Source organism: Lissotriton helveticus, chromosome 12, assembly GCF_964261635.1.
Source record: "Lissotriton helveticus chromosome 12, aLisHel1.1, whole genome shotgun sequence".
NCBI lineage: Eukaryota > Metazoa > Chordata > Amphibia > Caudata > Salamandridae > Lissotriton > Lissotriton helveticus.
The window spans coordinates 289,069,650-289,093,369 of NC_136073.1; positions in this window are offsets into that span (position 1 = coordinate 289,069,650).

Here is a 23,720-nt window from a genome sequence, read left to right on the forward strand (position 1 = left end):
CGCTGGGAGGTGTAGTCCGTCCCCTCTACCCCTCTCAGCGGCTGCGGGTGTGCAGCGGCGGCAGGGGAGAGCAACGCTGGCCGTGGCCCTCTTGCGGGGTGGTGTGCTGTAAGGCTGTACCCCAAAGCTGGTGAGTTCTCCCCCGCTCCACTGGAGGAAGTGCTGGAATTTATGCGCCTCCGAGCGGAAGTGTCTCTTGTCAGGCAGCGTCCCCGTCAGGCAGGGGACGCTGGGAGGTGTAGTCTGTCGCCTCTACCCCTCTCAGCGGCCGTGGGTGTGTAGCGGCGGCGGGGGCGAGCAACGCTGACCGTGGCCCTCTTGCGGGGTGGTGTGCTGTAAGGCTGTACCAGAAAGCAGGTGAGTTCTCCTGGGGTCAATATTAGGTAAAACTCTCTGAAGAGTACTTGCAATAATTAGATGATGGGATGCTGTTAGCATTATTGCACTTTACTAGTTGACGCTATTGTCTATTAACAAATTTGCATTGTTTCATTTTATCAAACTGATCATTATTGATCAACTAATTATTTGACCTGTGGGTTTAGAAGGTCCAAAGTAAACTAGGTTTATGTAATAGGCTCTATTCTGTCACATTTACTGATTTGAGCAGCTCTAATGAAAAGAAACAATTAATGTTGTTTTATATTAGGCGACACAGTACAAACAAATGTGATGATGCTCAATATTTATGTACTTTATTGAAAATAATAACTATTTGTAAGTTTTATAAGTAACATTGTTTCAGTTTTAATTAACCAATATAATAAATAATTTTTTATTTGATCTGATTTGATTAGTGTGGAGTTCATGTAATGCAAAATATTACCTAATTGCACGGTGTGCATCCCTCCAAGCATCACAGAGGTGACAATTTCCATCCATGCCCTGAATTATTTTATTTTAATCCCATTTGCTCCCAGCTGTGAGGGGAATACGTATTTGACCTATTTGTGTAGTTCCTATAAATCTATATAGGATCTGTGTGTTTAGACAACATAAACTATGGGAATGGTGTCAAACTGATTCCAGACACCCCACATGATTTGTTCGCCTGTAGACCAGTTAGCTCACAGTGCCACTTAGAGCCCCTCTTACCAAGGAGTGAATAGTTTCTGGCAACTATCGAACATGACAACACTGACCCCTCAGGGACCATGGAAACAATACAGTACTTTATTTCTCAGTCACTCATGCTCACTTTGTCTCAGAGAGATACACAGAAAAAACGATGGGGAGGTTTTCAATAAACATTTATTGAACCAGCGTCATTCTAGTGTAAAATACATGTGCTTCAACAACCACTGGACAGAAACAGATATAAACGATCATGAGCACTTACTGAGTGAACAAAAGGTAAAATTCTACGATAGTGCTAAAACAATGGATATATGACAGTAATAATGCGTACTCCTATGATGCTAACCCTAACTAGATGGATGTACCTAGCATGTATGTTGGTGTATTGTAAAGAATCCCTGTAGGAAAGAGCCAACCCTATTACCTGATGTGAGAGAGCACAGGACCCCGTCTTGGTCTCGAGTTGGGCACCAAGCGAGGGAAGTCAGACCACTTCATGCTGCAGTGTCTGCATGCAGGGACCTCTGCGTCTCGTGTCAGTGCGTCAGCATGGAAGTCTTTCTCCTCTGATTTGCCTAGTGAAGATATGGTGCTTATATACCTGAAAGATACCCTCAGGGGTTCTACCTAGATGTGTCATGGTACTGTGGGCATGTCGGCTGAGGATGACAATAGTGGTGACCCTAATACAGAGTTTTTATGCCGAAGATGGTAATCCTGCTGTGATACTGAGAATCCTCATGCATAATAAATGAGGCTAGTTTTCAGAGAAAACCACAGGACATTTATGCAGCACCTAACTAGGTAAAAGGTCATTTCTAGAACCGTTATGTAGAACAATGTAGGTAAAGGTTATGCAACTACCTAGGTTTATATATTGGGGTACTTTGTAGTTCATAACAGCCTCTAGAATAACCATACATTTGCTTAAAGACATGGAACTCTGGGTTTAACCTATATCAACACTCCTCTTGCATATATCAGACATTTTTGTATTGAATTGACCCCTCCATCTCCTGTGAATCTTTGCCTTTCCATGCCTGTTATACGTGTTTCCAGACAAAATTTGATGTGTGAGCCCTCTTCTTTTCAAATATGCATTGACTTTGTACCTTTTAGCTGGCCCTGTCATGCCCCTAACAGTCCATGTGTACTGTGTACGTATTGCATTAGGCACTAGTGACATACAACTTTTTCAAATGAGGAGCCCTCAAGAGTATGTGTCTGAGAAAGCTGTGTCCCAAACAATATGGCATTGTCTGCTGAGACTAGTAGTACTGAAAGAGCTATAAACCTCCTGGACAGAGTGTAAGTGTATTTCACTTGTGAATCTCACACCTAGCATAACAAACCTTACACTTTTTTCATAAAATGTAGAACAGGATCTCTAGTACTAATAATGTTGTTGAAGAGGTGGGGAGCAGAAGAAAAAGATTTTTCATTGAGTCGTTCTACACCAGTCCCCTTTTGGAGTTCATATTTGTCAGCAATTACTTATTTATGGGATTACAAAGATACAATCAATAGGCAGACTATTTGAGGATGGTCTTCTATCATACCCACATTTTGTGGGCTTGGATTTTTGTTTCTGGCTCAATATTGTACGCCATATACCAGAATCAGAGGTCATCATCATGACTACTGCACTGATTTCAATAGGGGTATCTGGGTTGTCTTCTGCCATTATTTCCCCATCACTGGGCTTGCCTATGTCAAAATCCAAATCACTTAGCCTTGTACACAGTAACAACCCTCCAACCTGTGTGGGGTGAAGGAGGCCTTCATGCTGCAGAAAAAAAGTCTCACTGCGCAGACAACATTTCCTACCTGCATCCTCCCCATCACTGCGGGTGCTGAGCTGCACCCGGCTGCTCTATGTAGGCTGAAGAGGACAATGTCGCAATAGCCCCACTTTCTCTAAACAATAGAGAGAACAAGAGAGAGGGGGTGGCGTGGAAGAGAGAGAGAGAGAGAGAGAGTGAGTGTGTGTGTTTGTGTGTGTGATGTCACTTCTACTACCCCCAGCACTTTAGTGAGTCAAAGTCCATGAGCACATGACGTAGCAACGGAGCGTGTCAGCAGAGATACCACCTCTAAAATGTACCATCGTTTTTTGTTTTTTTTTCAAAATCCTCTCCATAGGGAGAGTGAGAATATCGTACGCAATCCTGGGCTGTTTGCTGGCCCAGGCGAGAGAGATGATCAAGGAACTAATTTTACGAAAGAAATGGGCAGTGAGAAGAATTGGGATATTTAAAAAAAAGATAAAGGAATTTCGGGAGGACCACCATCTTGCCAATGGCTATGCGGCCAGCGAGGGACAGTGGGAGTCGGTTCCAATGAGGTACTTTAAATTCTAGCCAGTCCACCGCACGCCCAAAGTTGGCCCTCCAGAGGTCATCCAGGTCCCTGCTCAGCCAAATACCTAGATAGCGGGTGGGGCCCGAGGCCCAAACAAAGGGAAAATCCGGCATGAATGGTTTGATGGCATCAGTAAGAGGGAACAACACTGATTTGCTCCAATTCACCTGTATGCCGGACAGTCCACCAAATTGTATTATCCCACGCACAAGAGGGCTGAGGTTGTCTTGGGGGTGGCAGACATACAATGTAATGTCGTCGGCATACATGGAGACCAGGAGGGAGTGGGCCAAAATACCTATGCCCTTCTGAGTATGGTGTTGCCAGCGTCGGGCCGCAAGAGGCTCCATTGGGATGGCGAAGAGCATTGGAGATAGCGTGCATCCCTGCCGAGTGCCGCGCTTGATCAAATTAGGATTGGATATCTGACCATTGATTCGAAGATGAGCGAGTGTAGAGGAGAGATATCTTATGTACGAACATATTGCTAAATCCAAGACGCGGTAGAAGAAAAAATAAAAAAGGCCACTCCAGTGTTTCGAAAGCCTTGGTGGCATTGAGTAGAGCAGCCACACCGGGAGGCTAGGATTAATTTGATGAAGAACCGAAAAAATAGTCCTAAGGTTGTGCGAGGTGACCCGGCCAGGGATGAAACCAGACTGATCGGGGAGAGCAATGAGGGGCATGAGGAGAAGAAGGCAGGAGGTCAATAACTTTGCAAATATCTTGTTTTCAATATTAATGAGTAGGAGGGGGTGATAGGAATCGCGGCAATCAGCTGGTTTGTCCGGCTTAAGGAGTAGCGTTTTCATCGCCTCGCAGAGATATTGCGGGAAGAGGCCATTGTCAAAGGAATCGTTATACATGGCAGCCAGATGTGGCTCTAGGAGCGAAGCGAAAGTCTTATAAAAAGAGGCTGGAAGGCCATCGCGACCAGGGGCCTTATCACTAGGTTGACTGTTTATGGCAGCAAGTATCTCTTCCTAAGTAAAGGGCACCTCCAAATATTTATGATGATAGTCCTCCAGCCAAACTAACTCGAGGGTACCAAAATATTGTTCAAAGGCTTTGCACGAGGGTGGGGAGCTGGCGGTATAAAGCTGCGAATAGTAGACCATAAAACGAGACTTGATTTCGCCAGGGCAGGTTGTTCTAGTGGGGCCATCATCTCAGAGAGCCGCAACATACGACGCAGCACGGGGGCGTAGGAGGTTGGTCAAGGTCCTTCCAGGCCAATCGATTGCATTCACCAAAATGACAGGCTCGGGCCTCTCTTCCAAGGAAAATGAGTTCCCTGTCGGCCTCTTCAGCAAATTCAGTATGCTTTTCCAATAAACGCGCGAGGGTCTCAGGCCTGGGGTGAGCCACCTGAGAGGCATCCAAAGCCTTAATTTTCTATTCCAGCTTATCCAATGTGGAGCGGATGGACCGAAGGACTCCGGCTTGTTTGGAGATACACTAGCCACGTATTACTGTTTTGAAGCCTTCCCACAGGATAGACGCAGAATCCACAGAACTGACATTTAAATCGAAATAGTTGATAATTGCTGTTTGGATCTCGTCACAGAAGACGGAATCACGGAGGGCATTCGGAGGAAGCTGCTATTTGAAAGCGTGCTGTGGGGAATGAGGGAGACAGATACAGATTTGGACTGGGGCATGATCCGAGAATGTGCGTGCCATATGAATAGCGAAGGTAAGCCAAGTGAGAACCTCTGGTGAGGTGATCCATAAATCAATACGGGACCAGCAGCCCTGAGCTCCAGCGACGTAAGTGCCCTCATGGGCCTCGGGCCACATGTGACGCCAGGCATCATATGGCGAGTTATCCTCAAGTTTGGGCTGAAGGAGGGCAGTGGCATGAGGGTGAAAGGAGTAGGGGCCAGAACGGTCCAAGGCTGCAGAAAGGGTGACATTAAAACCACCCCCCCAAGAGAAAGGCTGCCGGGCTCAGGGAAGAAATTAGGTGCCAGATATGAGTGAAGAGATTGGGATCGTCCGAGTTGGGGGCCGTACACTGCAGCAATTGTCATGGGTTGGGAAAGTAGGGAGCCATGCAGAATCACATACCGTCCGTCAGGATCCGTAAGAACCTGACTAGTTTGCCAGGGGAGCCCCCTACATATCAAAATGGACACCCCCGAGAATAAGAGGAATAAAAAGAGGAATACGATTCACTCCAGTGTCGTGATTGAAGTCTGGAGGAGGTCCCAGGCAGCAAGTGGGTCTCCTGCAAGAGACAAATGTCTACCTTGTGCCGTTGCAAGTGTGAGTGGATGAGCCTGGCTTTACGGTGATCATTAAGACCACGGATGTTCCAGGTCCAGCAAATGGTGTTGTTCATGTTGTACTGTAACTAGGTGAAATGGGACGTAGAGCAAGAGGTCTATATCAAAAATGGGGATAAGGGGGGCTTTTTACAGAGGTCCAGTATCCGTGCCCACTTGAGTCATGCTGAACAAGGAGATGGAAGGTGTTCCTCTAGGAGTGGAAGCCAACCACCAGCAAGTCAGTGGTGGTGGAGGGGGTGTTGGACTAGCACTAGGAGGAAGAGGGATGGGGGATCCCGCTTTTGCGGAACTAGGGTCCTCACACACCCAGCAGGCTAGGTGTCATGCTTCATCATTTGGACCTGCTCCACATTGGGCCGGCGCTGCAATGCCCAACGGGCACCCGCAAAGGGACTCTTTGTCGGAGATCTTTTGTTCCTTAGCCGAATGATGAAGTGGGGGTGTGTGGCCCGTGAAAGTGTAGATATAGTGGGGTTCAGTGAGTGCGTATTAAAAAAGGTTGGATATTCCAAATAAAGTTTTATTCCGGCTGGTAATCCACCTTATTAAAAGTGTTATAGAGCTGCAGTTCCCCTATGGAGGGGTAGTCATTTGACATTATGCTCTGCTCTCTGGGTCGACATGTTTCTTGCCCTGTTGGTTATAAAATACCATGGGAATTCTTCAGAACCTATTAATGTGATTAAGTGAAAAAGGAAAATGAGATAAATATCTACACTAAATAGTGCTGCTAATAGTGAACTACCATCCTGGAGACACTACTTATGTAAGTTGGTGTAGTGTTTGTAAGAGGAGCTAGGGAGACAAAAGTGTGGAGAAAAAGACAACAGACATGAGTCTATCTCGGTGGTTGTTTAGGTCTATCCAAACAGTCATCCTTGCCGGCCTCAACCTCCTAATGCGTTTGTTGTACAGTGAAAATGCAAATGTACATTGGTGCATAATCAAACATTAAAATTAATAAAATCGCTCTGATTCATGCTCCGTTCTGAATTCTGGAACCCAAAAAAATACTATATGTGGTCAAGTGATCCTAAGAAAGGTCAGAGAAACCTGCATACATCAGTACGTAAACATATCCTTATCTATTCGTAAAGAATCACGTGGGACCAACAATTCCTACCATCTAGGAATCTGCAGGGAATATTGTTATGTAATAAAAATGGACCCTCTGCAAGACCTAGAATCTAACACGGAAGTGTTTCCAGACACATTCAATGACTAACAGTGCAGAAGGAATACAAATGAACTCATAATTCATGATGTTTTGATTCCGAGGATGAAGCTCCGACCACATGGGGGGAATCTATTATTATCCCTATTTTTCAAACAAAGGTAATCGGTCTGAAGCAAAGAAGTATCGCCACATTTCCCTTCTGGACTCCTCTGTAAAGGTTATGAGCAGAGTTATGTTAGCTAGGCTGGAGGAGTGGGTTGAAGATAAGGCAATCCTTTCCGAAAGTCAGTTTGGTTTTAGGAAAGGCAGGGGCACATTGGACCAATGTTTAAATCTTGACCTTATAATTGGGAAATACGTAGAAGCTAAAGGTGGCGCATTATATTTATGCTTTGCTGATCTAAGCAGCGCCTTTGACATGGTTGATCATGGAATTATATGGCCTACTTTGTTGCGGATTGGCGCCCCAGAGGGTATTATTTTCTTCCTTGCTAGGTTGTACCAAAAACTGCAAACGTGTGTGCGTTTTGGGACAAAGGGAGAATGTACCCCTAAATTTAGCGTACGACGCGGCATAAGACAAGGCTGTGTTTTAGCTCCGTTATTGTTTATTTTATTTATCAATGAAATTGATGGGATTTTAAAAGGTGTTCAAGCAGATGCTCCGAGTCAAAAAGGCGTATCACTGCCGGTGTTATTATATGCCGATGACGCCGTGCTTTTTTCCAGGACCCTTTTGGGGCTGCAAAGATTGATGGATAGATTTTCTCTGTTTATTAGGGACAGGAAACTACTCATCAATAAGGATAAGACCTGTGGGGCCAAAAATAAGAAATCTACTGCCTTTTTCATTGACGGTAATAGGGTGCAATCTGTCGCTTCCTTTTGTTATCTTGGAATAACTTTTTCCCATGATAGGAAGTGGTCTAATGAATGTAATAATGTCAGTAATAAAATGGCGAAAACTGCCCATGGTATTTTTAAATTCGCAGCAAAAATTGGGGATAGACGAACAAGAGACATGCTGCGAATTTATCAAGCGTGATGCGCCAGTATCGCATTATATGGGGCGGCTATTTGGGGTCATAGTTGTGTGTATAAATTGCAGCTTGAGGAAAATTCTTTTTAAAAAAAGCTTTTATGTCTGCCCTCATCTGCCGCCACTGCTTTGACCCATCGGGAACTAGATATTAATCATCTGAATGATCTCTTAGCCTTAAGACCACTAATGTTATGGCGTTCTATATGGCTCCAGGATGAAAAGACTTTAAACAGATCTATAATTGAAGATTGTCTCTCACTGGACCTGTATAGAAAAATCCCATGGATAAATTATGTCTCTGATTGCTATTCACAAATATTCAATCTTGATGTTCTGGCCGACCCTAGGGCTGCACTGGCTATATCAAAAACAGAACTGAAAACAACCTTTTTGGATAATAGGGCAAATATGAGGGCTTATACATGTCGGTCCATGACGACAGTTTCCTTTTGTAGTAAATACTCCCTCACCGAAGGCTTTCCACCGTACCTTGTGTTGGTAACGAGGTCTTCGTATAAATTCGTCCTAACCAGACTTAGGTTCGGAATTGTACATGAGTTGGTGTCTTTGCCTAACATAAAGCAACATCCTAAAGGACCGTGCCAGTGTGATGGTATATCAAAACAGAGCACCCTGCACTTTTTACTCATTTGTAAATTGTACCTGAATTATCGAATTTTGTACCTTAAACCTTTATTTGTTAAATATGGGGTACGTACAGTGGATGAGGCAATGAGTCTTATTTTTAACTTGAAATCTGCTGACATCTGTTTTTTATACTGCCACGTTTTTAATCAAATCTATCATTGTACGTAAAAGCATGATATTTTAGTATATTGGTCTGTATCGTCTTGTAACATATTTTTTAATTTTCAGTGATTTATGTATGTATCTTTTATGTCTGCTTTTATGGTCAAATCTTTTGTACCGAATAAAGCTTCATGAATTGAATTGATTCCGAGGATGGACAGATGAACCAAAGGCAGACATAGCAGAATGTCAGTGTGCTGCCAGATGGAGAAGGAAGCCCGTGGTCCTGAAAGGGTTAAACATGCGGTGCACGTGGAGGCAGACATTTCGATTAATCCGAATGGAAGAAATGGCACGATGTGCAAACCTTTTTAATAACCCTTAAAAGAATGAAGTGTTTATAGAATTGACTCTGAGAAGAGGCAGCTTGTCAGCCACATGGAAACTGACATTTTCCCATGCATTTGTGCAGAAAGGGCAGGCCATTTAAACTAGAAGTCAGACAACAATCTATGGCAGTCTTTTTAAAGGGTGCCATGTAACTTGAGACACAGATAGATTCTCAATGTTCTTTAAAGATAGCAACCAGAAATGTTTAAAGACGAGAAGGAGCAGTATGTACAATCTTTGTCATATACAATTTATAAATGTTGCCCATTTTGGATCTGTTTATTTAACTCGAGTTATATTTGGGAAAATATGGGTTTGGCATGCTGAATTTTTCCTAAATAGGGCTAAAAGTATAAGGGGCGTATGTGTGCTCTCGAAGATCCTTGGTTATCCCAAAAGGATGGTAGATATCAGCTTTAAGTTGAGGGATGCAGCAGCCGCATACTGTATTTCATTAATGTAGTGTTCCTGGTATATAGAGAATGTAATGCCTTTTCAGTTTGTGGCGCTTAAGGAGGATTCAGCACACATGACACATGTGAACAAGCATTGGCAAAGCCTATATCTCTCCCTCCTGCAAACTGGCGCGGCTGTCATTTTAAAATGTTTTTTTATTGAAAACATGTGGCACTAAAATAAGAACAAATTCAAACAAACCACTGCCTAAACGTGGTAACCAATTGCTTGCAATAAGAATGTAAAATTTGATAAAAGTTATGTATCATAAACGTTATTAAAAAACAGTATGGGTGCGTTGTAGCAGGCAGGTTTACTCAAAATATGTTTGAAAAGCCTCTTTAGCTTTAACAGACATAACAGGAAAATATGAATCATATTAGTGCAAAGAAAAAGTGGCATTCATTATGAATTGCTGTGACCTAAAGACATAGTTCAAACATACAAAGATGAAGAAAAATGTAAAAAGGATATATAATAAAAACAAAATGCCTCGGCAATGTAAATTAATGGACCACCAGCCCAGGCACCAAAGTGTACTTATTGTTGGGCACATGTGCTCATGTTTCCAGGTAAAATGTTGTTACTGCAAGAGAGGCAATGGCTGAACTTGGCTGACCCCAGTAAAATGTGAATGACAGTGACCAACGGATGAAGAGTGACCCAAAGCCCCTCTATTCATATATATGTATTTTTTATTTATGATTTTTTTTATCACCTGAGGCTAGAGAGAAAGCAAAAGCTGCCTATAGGCCAGACCTAAAAGCAAAATTAACTCGTTCGATAAGTTAGTATTGTTAAGGGGGGGGATCTCGCTCAACACCAATGTACGCTGATTGTGCTGTCAATGGGATGTGACCTACTCTATTTTAAAACAAAGAACCAACAAGGATTTCGAATTGAACTTAGTTTACAGGTGGGAATCTGAAGGTCACCTTGATCAGTGTTGGCTTAGGGTCGCACGCCATCCAACGACATGTTAAAGTTATGTATTCCCTGCAAGACTCTGCTCATGCAGGTCATATCAAAGAAGGATCTGCCATCAGTTGCACATTTTGGTGATCCTTTGGATAGGAGATTGTCGCCTAATGCGATCACCCTTTAGGTCTTGTGGTCTGATTCTTTAGATTTAGACTTGGTGCACATGTCAAGGTATTTCAATGCTGTGACTTTATCGTCTTTGGTTCTTCTCCTGCGCCTTCGGTCAATGAATTCCCATGCTCAGAAGTATTCCAACACTCAGTAGTACCTCAAAGTCATCACAGTATTAACCATGTAACCCTGCATTTGGTGACGAAACAATGCATTCACTTGAAACTGTGAACACACCACTCTATGCTAGTGAAGGGTCACATTTTTTGATTCGGAGACTCTCTCTTCTCGGGATCACAGTAGCTTACTAAAGATATATTGGCATCGTAGTTCATGTGCATTTACGGCATGAGAGCTATTGGAATTATGTGACAAGGAGGGATCAAATTATTCTGTAAGGATAACTAAATTATGTGGTAGAGGAAAGGTACATTATGCTGCATATTGTATGATTAAAGGCATTTTATATTATCATCTAGCTATTTCTAAATGTCAAAACACAACAATACAAAGGTGCTACTTGTTAGCTCCTACCGGTGTAGTTTGGCCCTGGAGGAACAATGCTACTCGGGCCAAAGTGTCACAGCTGCTCGTGGAGTAGGGAAGCGGGGTAGTGTTGACTTGTAGCAATTGTCTCACCACAAGGTCTTCAGGTCTGCAGTCTTTAAAAACTGGCACCACCATGGGGTCTAGGGCACAGCAGGTGCAGTGCTCAGTTGTGGAATTCTGCATCAGACCCATTCAGAGATGGCCACCATAGGAATCTTTCACCATTACTTCAAATACCAAAAACCCCAATCCAAGATGACGACTCAGCTTCTCATTGTCAGCTTCTAGGTTTACAAAGTGTAGGGATAGTATCTTTTACTGTGTCCTTGCCAGACAACATTGAGCACAGGCAGATTAACTCGTACCTTGCTCAGGTCCGCCTCTCCCTTGCTTCCTCGTTTGTTTGTTCCTTCCTTCATTTTCTAACCTTTCTGCTTATATGATACCTTTTTTGGAAAAATCTTATTGTGTTGTTTCGCCTCATGTCCTTTGCTACTTTCTCTGTTGCCTGAGGTCAGCCTCGTTAACCAATATTCCAGACATCTAGGGCCAGGCAGTCTTATAGGGCAATCAGTCCGTGCCTGATGGGCTATTCTGACAGGTCAGTCTGTGGACCGATATTCTGGCTATTTGTGGACCTGTTTCATGGTCTTCTGGGCCGGTTTTTACTGTAGATATCCATTATATCAAAACAAGCATGGCCTGCAGAAAACTCAAATGCATGCAGTCTTCCATACCTTACAAAACACTGTCCCAGTTTGCAAACATGGGCTACTATTTTAGCTAGCAAATTCACTAAAGGGGGCACTTTAAGTTTGGTGCCTGGATCTATTTTTCATCCCTGTCCAACCCTGCAGACATAGCTGGGTTAGTCCCTTAAATTAAAGTCTGGATGATGGAGAATATTGCGGTTTCATAATTAGGACCACTGGAAATATGTGGCAGTGGAGCACTAAATTATACAGCAAGATTGATTAAATTATGTGGCAAGGAAAGGGACGTCATTTAAAATTTAAGACTTGGGGCCAAAAAAATTAGATTTGTGATTGCTCTAAAGTATGAGTGCCCTTTTGAATAAACTGCAGCTTTAAGAACAGTATATGTGATGTGAACACGAATAGCGAAAAAACACGTGAAAACCTGACAACAAAGGAATCATTTGATGCGCCCTCTTTGTTTTTTGTTTTTTTACCTATTTATTTGTTTTCTGCTGTATACACAAGTCCTTCATTCAGTTCACATGTTCGTATCAGGGGCGGCCTTAGGCATGTGCAAGCTGTGCACCCGCACAGGGCCACCAAACCCCAGGGGCCACCACACCAATATATATCCTTAATATAATAATCCTCTGAGGATGGATACATATTTGCGTGGCGGCCCCTGGCAGGGATTTGGTGGCCTCCGGCTCTGTTCCACTTCCAAACACCCTGACCCCCCCTTCACTGGCCGCCGCGCTCCGCACCGCCAGGACCGCCTCTTCCGGGGCCCCCTACCTACGCTCCCTGGCCAGGGCCGCCATGGGCCGAGAGCCGCCCCTGTTCGTATGCAGTATTTAGTTGTGCGTGCAATAATGTACTTTTTCTTTTTAAGGAACAGCACAAGCTGGAAAGTGATGTGTTCATTGGCATTGCCCATCTTAATGATTATTTACCGCATACCCACACCAGTTCTCTGAGTAAACCTTGGACTGCTCTGCTAGCGTGGGAGTCAACTACCGAAGGGGAGCTCAGTTTATGTAGGCTAACCCCGGGACATTAGAGGTATAATTCCCAAACTTTGGTCACAGTCGAAGACCAGTCACCCTCGTCGGCCCTCTTGTCCCGAACCACTTCCCACATTATTAAAATGAAATTGCACTGTGAATGAGTTAAAATAAAAATTGTCTACGAATTAACATTGCAAACCCAGTTTGCACAGGGCAAAATGTCTGTGTTAAGCTCATAATCCGGGCCCAACTAGCTGGGCGTCACATTTCCTGTAATAATGGTTGATGAAATGAACATGGAGGTGTTTTCAAAAATCCAAGCTCAAAACACTAAATCCTGGCGCCCAAAGGTGCCATAAACGTATATTACCCCTCTAAAGTCTCCCTAATGTTGTTGTACTTAGAAACGGGCCCATGAATGGACTGGTTCCAGCTGAAGTTTTCATCCCCTTACCACATAAATCAGTCATTGCACGACAAGTAAGGACATACAGCTTAAAAAAAACACATTTCAGACTTAAAATCCAAACATGAACCTAGTGCTGCCCTTGAATCTTTACTTTCTGGGATTTCACTGGGGAAACGTCCGATAAAATAAAATACAGGAATTAATGATGAGTGGCGCGAGGCATGTGAGGAGCGAGGCCTCTAGAAGGTTCTGTTAATTACACAGGTAGGGCAGGAAATTGCAGCCAGGTGTTTCATACAGGGGCACCCGGTGCGTGCATTGCTGTCAGTTGCAAAGACTCTTTGACAAACTTCACTTTAGAGGAAATTGTATGTAGGCGCTTAACATATGTTTTGCTGGTGAACTCTGGCACATCAAGTGCTGGGATATTAAAAATGTAACACATCGGTTTGAAATGTAGCAGAAGGCGTCTCTCTCTAAGGCCCTGATTACGAGTTGGGGTGTTTCACCTGGAGTGGTAAATCCGAATGAAATTCTGCAACTCCGAATTTAAGCTCTGTGGGCAAACTCTGGATCTTATAATTCCGGGTCTGGAGACAGAAGGCCTAACTGTGCTGCACACGATTAGGGTCTGATGCAGAGCGGCATCACAGCCAGCCTCTGGCTGAACCCGGGAGCAGAGTGAGGGAGCAGACAGCCAGGGTTGGATTGGGATCAAAAATAGGCCCAGGAACGCTAAAAATAAAAGTGGCCCACATTTGCGGATTGCGCCTTTCCGCAAAACACTGCTTCAGTTTTTTAAGTTTTATGAAAAGAAAGGGGGGAGGGGTTCTGTGAAAGAAGCATGTTTTCTTAACTTTACAGGGATTAAAAAAAATATTAAAATGTTGCCTGCTCTCTTTGTGCACGGATCAGTTCACACTGGTAAACCACACATGAATATAAGTGAGGCCACTTCTGCTCAGGCCTCCTGCTTCTGCTCAATCTGAAGACATTAATGGGCCAGCCCTGCAAGAGACTGGGAATGACACCTCTGCCCGTTGGTAAAAGGGAGGTAAAAGAGGCCCATCTGCCTCTAGAAAGTCAACTCAGGCCCCCACTGGGCCGGTGGCTAGATCTGAATTGCACAGACAGCCAAAATCGGCCACCACGCTGGCCAAAAAAGCAGCCCACAGCTGCAACTCAGATATCGGCTCATTGCCCGAGTGCCCGCCTTACCAATCTGACCCTGCAGACAGTGCTCAAGCTTTCACCGCATCTCTCCCTCAAATCCTCACCTCCACAAGGCCACCCTGTTGACACTTTCTGCCAGCACTTTTCTCCATGGAATGGGTAAACATGCGCAGTAAAGGATCTGATAGTTCTGGATTCATTCAGTTATTCCCCAATCTTTGGAGCAAGCGTAGTATAGCCAATTTTTGTGGCGGAAAAACCATTATGAATTCAGGATTCCGGCCACCTGGTATCCCCGCACCAGAAACCCACACAGTTATAATCAGGCCCTAAGAATGGCGTTTTGTACATAGCGTGACTGTACTACCAAATATCAAAGAAAGACATTTTGGGATATATGAACATTGTGGACAAAATATCGAGTACCAAACTATGAAAAGGTAAATGGATATAGAGGAAGAAAAGATTTAGTATTCCTAACTCCACATCTATGTACCTTAAAGATATTTATATCTTGTCAAGGTACAAATTGTGAAGTTCAATACAGAAAACTTATACTTAACTGCCTTTCGATATTTATGTTCCAATACTTTTTCCTCTGTGTTTCCATATCATGATCTTCTGTCTTTCATATTCAAGGGGCACACCAGCGGTCTTCTATTGCTGAAAATAATGAGATAAGGTATACAGACCCCACAGCACAGATGTACACTAGTGTTCTGTTTGAACCAGAGAGTCTGTGTTAGCACAATTCTGCCAAATGGCCTTAAAACTTGTTTTGCACTGCACCAGATGTGTTAATCTGGCTCAGCACAGAAAACAACATTAGAAAGGATACACAAAAATCCTGCTTCATTAATATGCCATACCTGCTAATTTACAAAATATGTTCACCCTGTGAGAAGGGGGTGGAGCCTAGGAGGGAGGGGCCTGGTGCTGAGAGCTAATTAAGAGGCACTCTGCCCCTCACGAAGCTCCCAACCACCTCCCAAAAAAACTGTCGCCAATGTCCTGGGGTATTTTCACAACTTTTATGGACAACGGCTTCTTACAGCCTCCGAAAATGAGCTGGAAATCCATTATTTACAGTGGTTTTCAGCTCTTTTTCCCCGGCCTTTGCGCCACACCTATCATGCACATAAATGAGATGTTCAATGCATACTATCAAAGGTTTTGGGCATCCCTACAGGACGGTGGATGCTGCTTGACATATTTCTACTCTTTACTTTTCTGTTTCATCACCACCTACACCTCATCTCACCATATATCACCCTCAGCAACTACTACCAGCCCCTACATATAAAGAAGAAGAACCCCCGCCTCAGTACTTCAATACATGGACTAAGATACAGACAGTAGAAAACGTGATGCCAGATTCACAAAACTAATTTGCATTCACTAAGGCAGTACAAAATAGAAAAATAGAAATTTGATGCACAAATATTCATTTCAATCACAATTATCATTTGAAATTGAAATGAACATATGGCAATCCCATATGTGTCTATAGGACAAGGTGACACCAAAGGGGATGTCCTTCTCCTCGTGACTCACAAGCTACTTTACAAAAGCATGGTGATTGCTCCTGCAGTTGCAAAACAAAGACCAATTACCAACTGCCCACAATGGGTAAGCAGGTGCAAGGCGTCAGCCGTCAATTTCTGACAACTGCATGTTCAAGCTGCAGGCACTGGGAGGTGATGACTGCAAACGCATGGGCGGCTTCCTTCACACCCACAGTCCCTTTCACAATGTACCACTATTTGAAGCATTGTGCCCCCTCTCATTTACTGTTGTGCGAGATGAGCGGCACATCCAATTTCTATCCTTTTAATATTGATAAAGCAGACAATGTGTATCTTAATGTGCAAAACTCCTTTGCACAGAAACATACTATTGAAAGCTTTACTTTGCAAAGAGTGGATCTGTTCTTTGGCATAAGGCAAAACATTAAACTGCTAGGAACTTATTTGTAACTTAGGCCATTGTTATGGGAGGATGTATGGTATGAGTTAATACATAGGGTGAAAACAACAACTGCTTGGTATAAGGAAGTCTTGGAACACAAACACACACATGCATGATGCACACACACACACACGAGATCTACACTTGTAAAAACTAGTAAAAAAGCAGTGTTTGGAAGCATGATGTGCTAAAAAAGGAACCCAACACAACATTGCACCATAATACATCATATAAGGTTGAATCACACTTTTACATACTATATTATGCTTCAAAATATTGCACATGCATCACGTCTCTACACCACACCACACATTCCACCATCACATCAGACTAAGCTTAACAAGAGAGTAGTATACTGCAGCACACCATTGTTCTACTATGCTACACAACAGAGCACCATATCATAAAACAGTACTCCACCCCACACCATGGTTGTATGTGATTGCATAGAAAAATAATTAATGGCCGCTCAGAGAAACTATTTCTCATAAACTCTTTACTCAGATTCTTTTCAAATTGATTAGCATTTACCTTTTGGTAGAAAACAATTGTTAGACCTAGCTTTTCCAGGGGGTTAATCCCCAGACTGTTTGTTTTTTGACCTACAGTTTTGGACCCTGCTTTTGTTCGTTTTATGACTCTGGGCACTTTACCACTGCTGATCAGTGCGTGCATATGCTCTTCCTGTAAATTGTGTTTATGGATTGGTGTTTCCATGATTGGCATATTTGATTTACTAGTCAGTCCCTAGTACAGTGCACTGTGTGTGTCCAGGGCCTGTAAATCAAATGCTGCTAGTGGGCCTGCATAATTACAAAAAGGGGGTGGTGATGGACAGAGTATCTGAGTTAATCAGAACACTCCTACCCAGTCAACAGATCAGGGCCTGATCCATCACCGTTTTTTAGCTCACTGCACCATCCCAGTTCAGAACCTGGCTATATGCAAATCAGTCTGTCCCTGGCCCAGTGCATCATGGGAACAGGGCAGACCAAACTACCAAGCCAATTCTTCACTGGAAAGGAAACAAGCTTCCGGGGACCGGTTTCTGGCATTACAGCCGTCTTCAGCCCGGCTTGCTTGAATCCTGATGGTGCAATGAGCAAGGGACTCATGTCTGAGCATACCCTTCCACACTCATGGTGGCCAAAATAATTACAAAAAGGGGGTGGTGATGGACAGAGTATCTGAGTTAATCAGAACACTCCTACCCAGTCAACAGATCAGGGCCTGATCCATCACCGTTTTTTAGCTCACTGCACCATCCCAGTTCAGAACCTGGCTATATGCAAATCAGTCTGTCCCTGGCCCAGTGCATCATGGGAACAGGGCAGACCAAACTACCAAGCCAATTCTTCACTGGAAAGGAAACAAGCTTCCGGGGACCGGTTTCTGGCATTACAACCGTCTTCAGCCCGGCTTGCTTGAATCCTGATGGTGCAATGAGCAAGGGACTCATGTATGAGCATACCCTTCCACACTCATGGTGGCCAAAATAATTACAAAAAGGGGGTGGTGATGGACAGAGTATCTGAGTTAATCAGAACACTCCTACCCTGTCAACAGATCAGGGCCTGATCCATCACCATTTTTTAGCTCACTGCACCATCCCAGTTCAGAACCTGGCTATATGCAAATCAGTCTGTCCCTGGCCCAGTGCATCATGGGAACAGGGCAGACCAAACTACCAAGCCAATTCTTCACTGGAAAGGAAACAAGCTTCCGGGGACCGGTTTCTGGCATTACAGCCGTCTTCAGCCCGGCTTGCTTGAATCCTGATGGTGCAATGAGCAAGGGACTCATGTCTGAGCATACCCTTCCACACTCATGGTGGCCAAAATAATTACAAAAAGGGGGTGGTGATGGACAGAGTATCTGAGTTAATCAGAACACTCCTACCCAGTCAACAGATCAGGGCCTGATCCATCACCGTTTTTTAGCTCACTGCACCATCCCAGTTCAGAACCTGGCTATATGCAAATCAGTCTGTCCCTGTGCATCATGGGAACAGGGCAGACCAAACTACCAAGCCAATTCTTCACTGGAAAGGAAACAAGCTTCCGGGGACCGGTTTCTGGCATTACAGCCGTCTTCAGCCCGGCTTGCTTGAATCCTGATGGTGCAATGAGCAAGGGACTCATGTCTGAGCATACCCTTCCACACTCATGGTGGCCAAAATAATTACAAAAAGGGGGTGGTGATGGACAGAGTATCTGAGTTAATCAGAACACTCCTACCCAGTCAACAGATCAGGGCCTGATCTATCACCGTTTTTTTAGCTCACTGCACCATCCCAGTTCAGAACCTGGCTATATGCAAATCAGTCTGTCCCTGGCCCAGTGCATCATGGGAACAGGGCAGACCAAACTACCAAGCCAATTCTTCACTGGAAAGGAAACAAGCTTCTAGTGGGCCTGCAGCACTGATTGTGCCACCCACATGAGCAGCCTGTAAATGTCACTCAGACCTGCCACTGCAGTGTCTTTGTGCAGTTTGGTACTGCCATGTCGACCTGGCAAGTGTGCCAGGCCATGTACTGAGGTGTGACATGTCCTGATTTTGACATACAGTGTATTTTGTTTTTCACTATTTAAAGGCTATCTGTTATGTTATGTAAAAATGTTTATAGAGTGCATGGCTGCCCAAGCAATGGGACGTCCCAGTGCTAACTGTCTAGAATGGTGGGAGGCAGACGCAAATGAGTGATTGGAGAAGAGCAAAGTCTTCACCATCCTTCTAAAGATCCAGTGATCAGTGATGCTACGAATAGAAGGAGGTAGGAAGTTCCACAGGTCAGGTGCCAGTGCTCTGAACGAGCGGCCACCCGCTCTAGCCCTCCGTATCCGAGGCTCTTGTGCCAGATGCAGATCTGCTGAGCGCAAAGCGTGGGTTGGTACATAAGGGGAGCACATAGCACTCAGAATCCCAGGGCAAAGGGCCAAAAAGATCTTATGGACAATAGAGAGCTTTGAAGTGAATTCTTTGTTCCATGTGTAGCTAGTGTAGCTGGCAGAGGAGTTCTGAGACGTGATAAATGTTTAGGAAGTGCAAACAGAGCGTGGGCTGCTGCATTCTGGGCAAGTTGGAGCCATTGGATCACCACTTTGTTCGATCCTAGGAGTAGCACAATGCATCTGTCCCATAGGATAGAATGAGAGTTTATTTATAACATCTTTTAAATATAACTTCCCTTTGGGACAAAGTAGAGAGATGGCGTTTAGTATGCCTGAACTCAGGATATAAATATGCATCTTTTACTAACGATTATTTTTATATTCTGGATTTGAAAATAAATTTTTTAGAAAGTGGATATCTTTTTGCTTAGCCATCCTGTGTGCCTCTGCTAGGTTTGTCTGACTTTGGAGTGACAGGGGCTGGGGATGTGCATTCTGTTCAGACAGCCACTTGGGGGCTGAGGTGTGTCCTGTCTTTTCAGGGTGAGTCAAGGCTCTGCTGAATAGACCTGGGCTGCGTTCAGAGTAAAGGGAGGAGATTTCTTTCACACCTGAATGGGCCTGGCCTGCCTTGGACAATGCTGCCAAGGAGAGGAACTGTGTGTGTATCATGCTTGGGAAAGTATCTCCAAGGGAATGGAAGTGGATCTTGCCCCCTGTTCAAGAGGTCTCAGGAAGAGCAAAGACCTCACCACCCTTCTGCACACCAACTCTGGAACTGCTGGTTTCAGCCCCCACAGAAGAAAGGAGCAGCCGACTCTGTCACCGAGTCCGTCGCAGGGTTTTGTATCGTGAAGGCACCACAGAAGGCCCACCACACTTTGCACTACATCCTTGGTCTCACTGATGCCATCTAGAAGATCATCACAGAGACGTTGCTTGCACTGCATCCTGTGGGCACGGCACTCTGCACCACCTTGCCTCACCCTGCCTGGACGTCACCGACACCATCGCTGCACGACCCGGACATCGACCTGCTCCGTTGCCTGCACCGCAACCTGCCAGCACCACATCGAGCAACGCCTCACCCTGCATTGTAAGCCCTGGTCTCACGGACGCTGTCTGGGTGATCGTCACCGAGCCGATGCCTGCACTGCATCGTGAGGGCACCACACTCTTCACCACTTCCATTTTGATACGTTACAACAGAGGTTGCCCCCGACTAACTCGCAGCAACGTGACAGCCGCAACGAGAAACGTACTGTTCATGAGTCTGTCAGTGCTGTAGGTGGCCCATACCGATGCGTTTGACTGGAACTGGTAGACTCAGTTGTTTTCAGCATCACGGTAGCCCCGGACGGAGCCACCGACTCGGAAGAACTGTGTTTTTCAGCTATTTCTGCAATTTAAAGGTTATCTTGCAAAGTAACTATTTTTACAGTATTTTATGTTTGATTTTTGTCGTACTTGGTCTTGTTGGTTTCGATAAAGTTTTGCTTATATTTCTGAACTGGTGTGAAGTCCATTTGTAGTGTTTCACTGTGTTACTCTATGCATGCACAAATGCTTTACACACTGCCTCTGAGATAAGCCTATATGCTTGTGCCAAGCTACAAAGGGGGTGACCAGGAGTTATTTTAGAAGTGTTTACCCCTTACCTTGACTAGGAAGAAGAGTCCCTACTTGGACAACAGTGTAAACCATTGCCAACTAGAGACCCCCATTTCTAACAACAATTAATAGAATGTTTATTTGTTTCTATATAAATACCAACCTTGAAAATGTAGTTTCTCCTTTGATTTTTCCACAAATTGTGCTGTTGATTTTTCTACTAGTTTGTATTGATTAGTTTCCCCTTCACATCTCTTACCTGCTGACATCCTGTCACTGAGTGATGTTTCAAATATTTTTTTTAACTTTCTCTACCGGGATGTTATTCCCCAAACTCCCCTCCCTCTTTTCACTGATTGTTTCCAGGCAACATTCCTTCTCCCACCATTCCTTTTATTCTCCTTCTTCCTCTCTCCCCTTTTTCTAAATGCTCCGCCCCCATCAATCCCCTCATTCACCAATTTCTAAAATTTGCTCGTTTCCTCTGCCACTAATCCTCATTTTTTCATCCTTTTTGTTCTGTGGGCCCCCTTCTGTACCTTTATTCCTTCTTTTAGCCCTTTGTCTACCCTTCATCTCACAACATATTTTGCTTAAATATTTTTTCCACTTTAATATTAAAATTAACCAGGATCAGTAAGGGGTCTTCCTTTTTTTCTTCTTTTAATAACAGTTTAAAACAATGGGTTTCCTACTTTTTGGGTTATCAGAAACATACATTTAGTATTTTGTTTTTTAAGAATGTACACACTATACAACACCAACCAAAACCACCATGCCAAAAATTGCCATGCTACCACAACGAGCCACTTTATATCTCAGAGCATTATACTGCACTATCACATAGTACTCTACATTAGCCACTTCTCCCAGCAAACCCTCCACCTCCATAAACAACATCCTCCACTACATTACATCATACTGCGTACTGGCACATGTAAAAAGATGCCACTGTATATCAAATCAACATCACCAAGCCACACTGCACCACATCACACTGTATTGCACTACACCATATAAATCTATACAAACAGCTCACCTCGCCACACCACACCATCCTCACCTGCTACCTTTCCACAACACAACACAACACAACACAACACAACACACAAGATCATATATATTATAACACATGATGCAATACTCCATACCACCCCAATTGGGACCATTTCACTCCACCTTTAGCACACTGTCTGCAACAAACCTAATACAGTCATTGCTACATAACAGGTTATTGGACTGTATAACAGCATACCCCAGCAAATCACACCATACTGCTGGTGTTATGTAGTAACATACCATGTCACTACATACCTCTTCTTCTGCACTTAACAATCCTCTTCCTCTCGCTGCTTGTGATCTAGGATTGTGTATGCATACCTTTATTGTCCCTCATGGGTGCCCTTCTCTAAATTGTCTAGGTCAGAGATATACATTTAAGAAGAACTTATACTGACACCCCACATCACTCCTCACACTTCCCTTGAATTTTGTATTGCAGTCTTTTTGATTACTCTCTTTCTATGGGTAGGTTCTGCTCATGGTGCTCTCATTCGCTGAGGTCTCCATGCTTGCTCCTACCCGGTACACCTTGGGGAGCCGCAAATACCACTCCTTTGGACCAAAGTCCATAGTTACTTCCTCTTGCCTTTAGTTCCAGGTCCTCCTGTATACAAATGCTCCCCTTTCTCTCATCTTTCTTTAATACAGAGGGCCACCTCCTTTTGATATTGATGTCCCTCCCCGCTACAATCCTCTTGATTTATCCTCTTCCACTATTTTGAAGGGCGGGTGTAGCCATACACCCCCATTATTGGTCTCTGCATTTCAAGTTCTTCTCTGAAGCTGTGGCCCTCACCTCTGTTCATGTCTTCTCAGCCCATGGTGGCGTTCCTCAATTGATGTCCATTGAACATCTTTGGCCACTGGTGACCTTTCCCCCTGCCATTGTGTCAATCCCCTTAACTTCCAGAGTCAGCTGCATTCACCGCACCGCCTCTGCTGTTGTTCCAAGTTCATCTCCAGGGCATGGAATAAGCTCCCACTGCAGCTTCGTCAAATCCCCTCAGAGAGCCAGTTTAGGAAAGCCTTGAAAACTTGGATTTTCAGACTTACTGATACCGCTAGTAAAGCCTTGGTGTAAATGTGCAGGATCTTCCAAAACCCAACAGTCAGCCGGCCTCACTCCAACTGGCAACGGTACCAGCGCCAAGATGCTCCCTGGAGTGATAGCCGCGCTATAAAAATGTGCCTTTACATTACATTACATTACATCTCAGCATGAGCGTGGCTCCAATGCTTTAACCCCACTCAATACCCCCTCTTCAGCATGGAATCAGGTTAACTGGCCTTCCCTTGGTCCCAACTCCTGCTATTAAATGAGCCTCCCTAGAGTCTCATTGTTTGCATGCTGCGCTTTTTCCTTTTGACCTAAGGCATCGTGCCTTTCAACTAACATCCCAATGTTTCTCCTTCTTCTCTTGATATTGCCTCAGTACTCACCGAGCTCTCAATGTCTCTACCCAGGTGCCTCCTCTATAACTCATTTTCTCCTGCCACCTCAACACAGCCCAGTCATGCACTCTGACCATTTGAGACAGCCAGGAGAGAAGGGACTTCTGGTACTGACTGCATGTTCAAGTGCATCATATTTTCATTGTCAAAGCCCACCAGGAAAATGCCTATACCATTATTTGAGTCCCCATCTTGCATATTTCTTCCCTGACCCCCTTATGCCCCATCCGCCACCCACCAGTAGCCTCACTCTGGGAGACA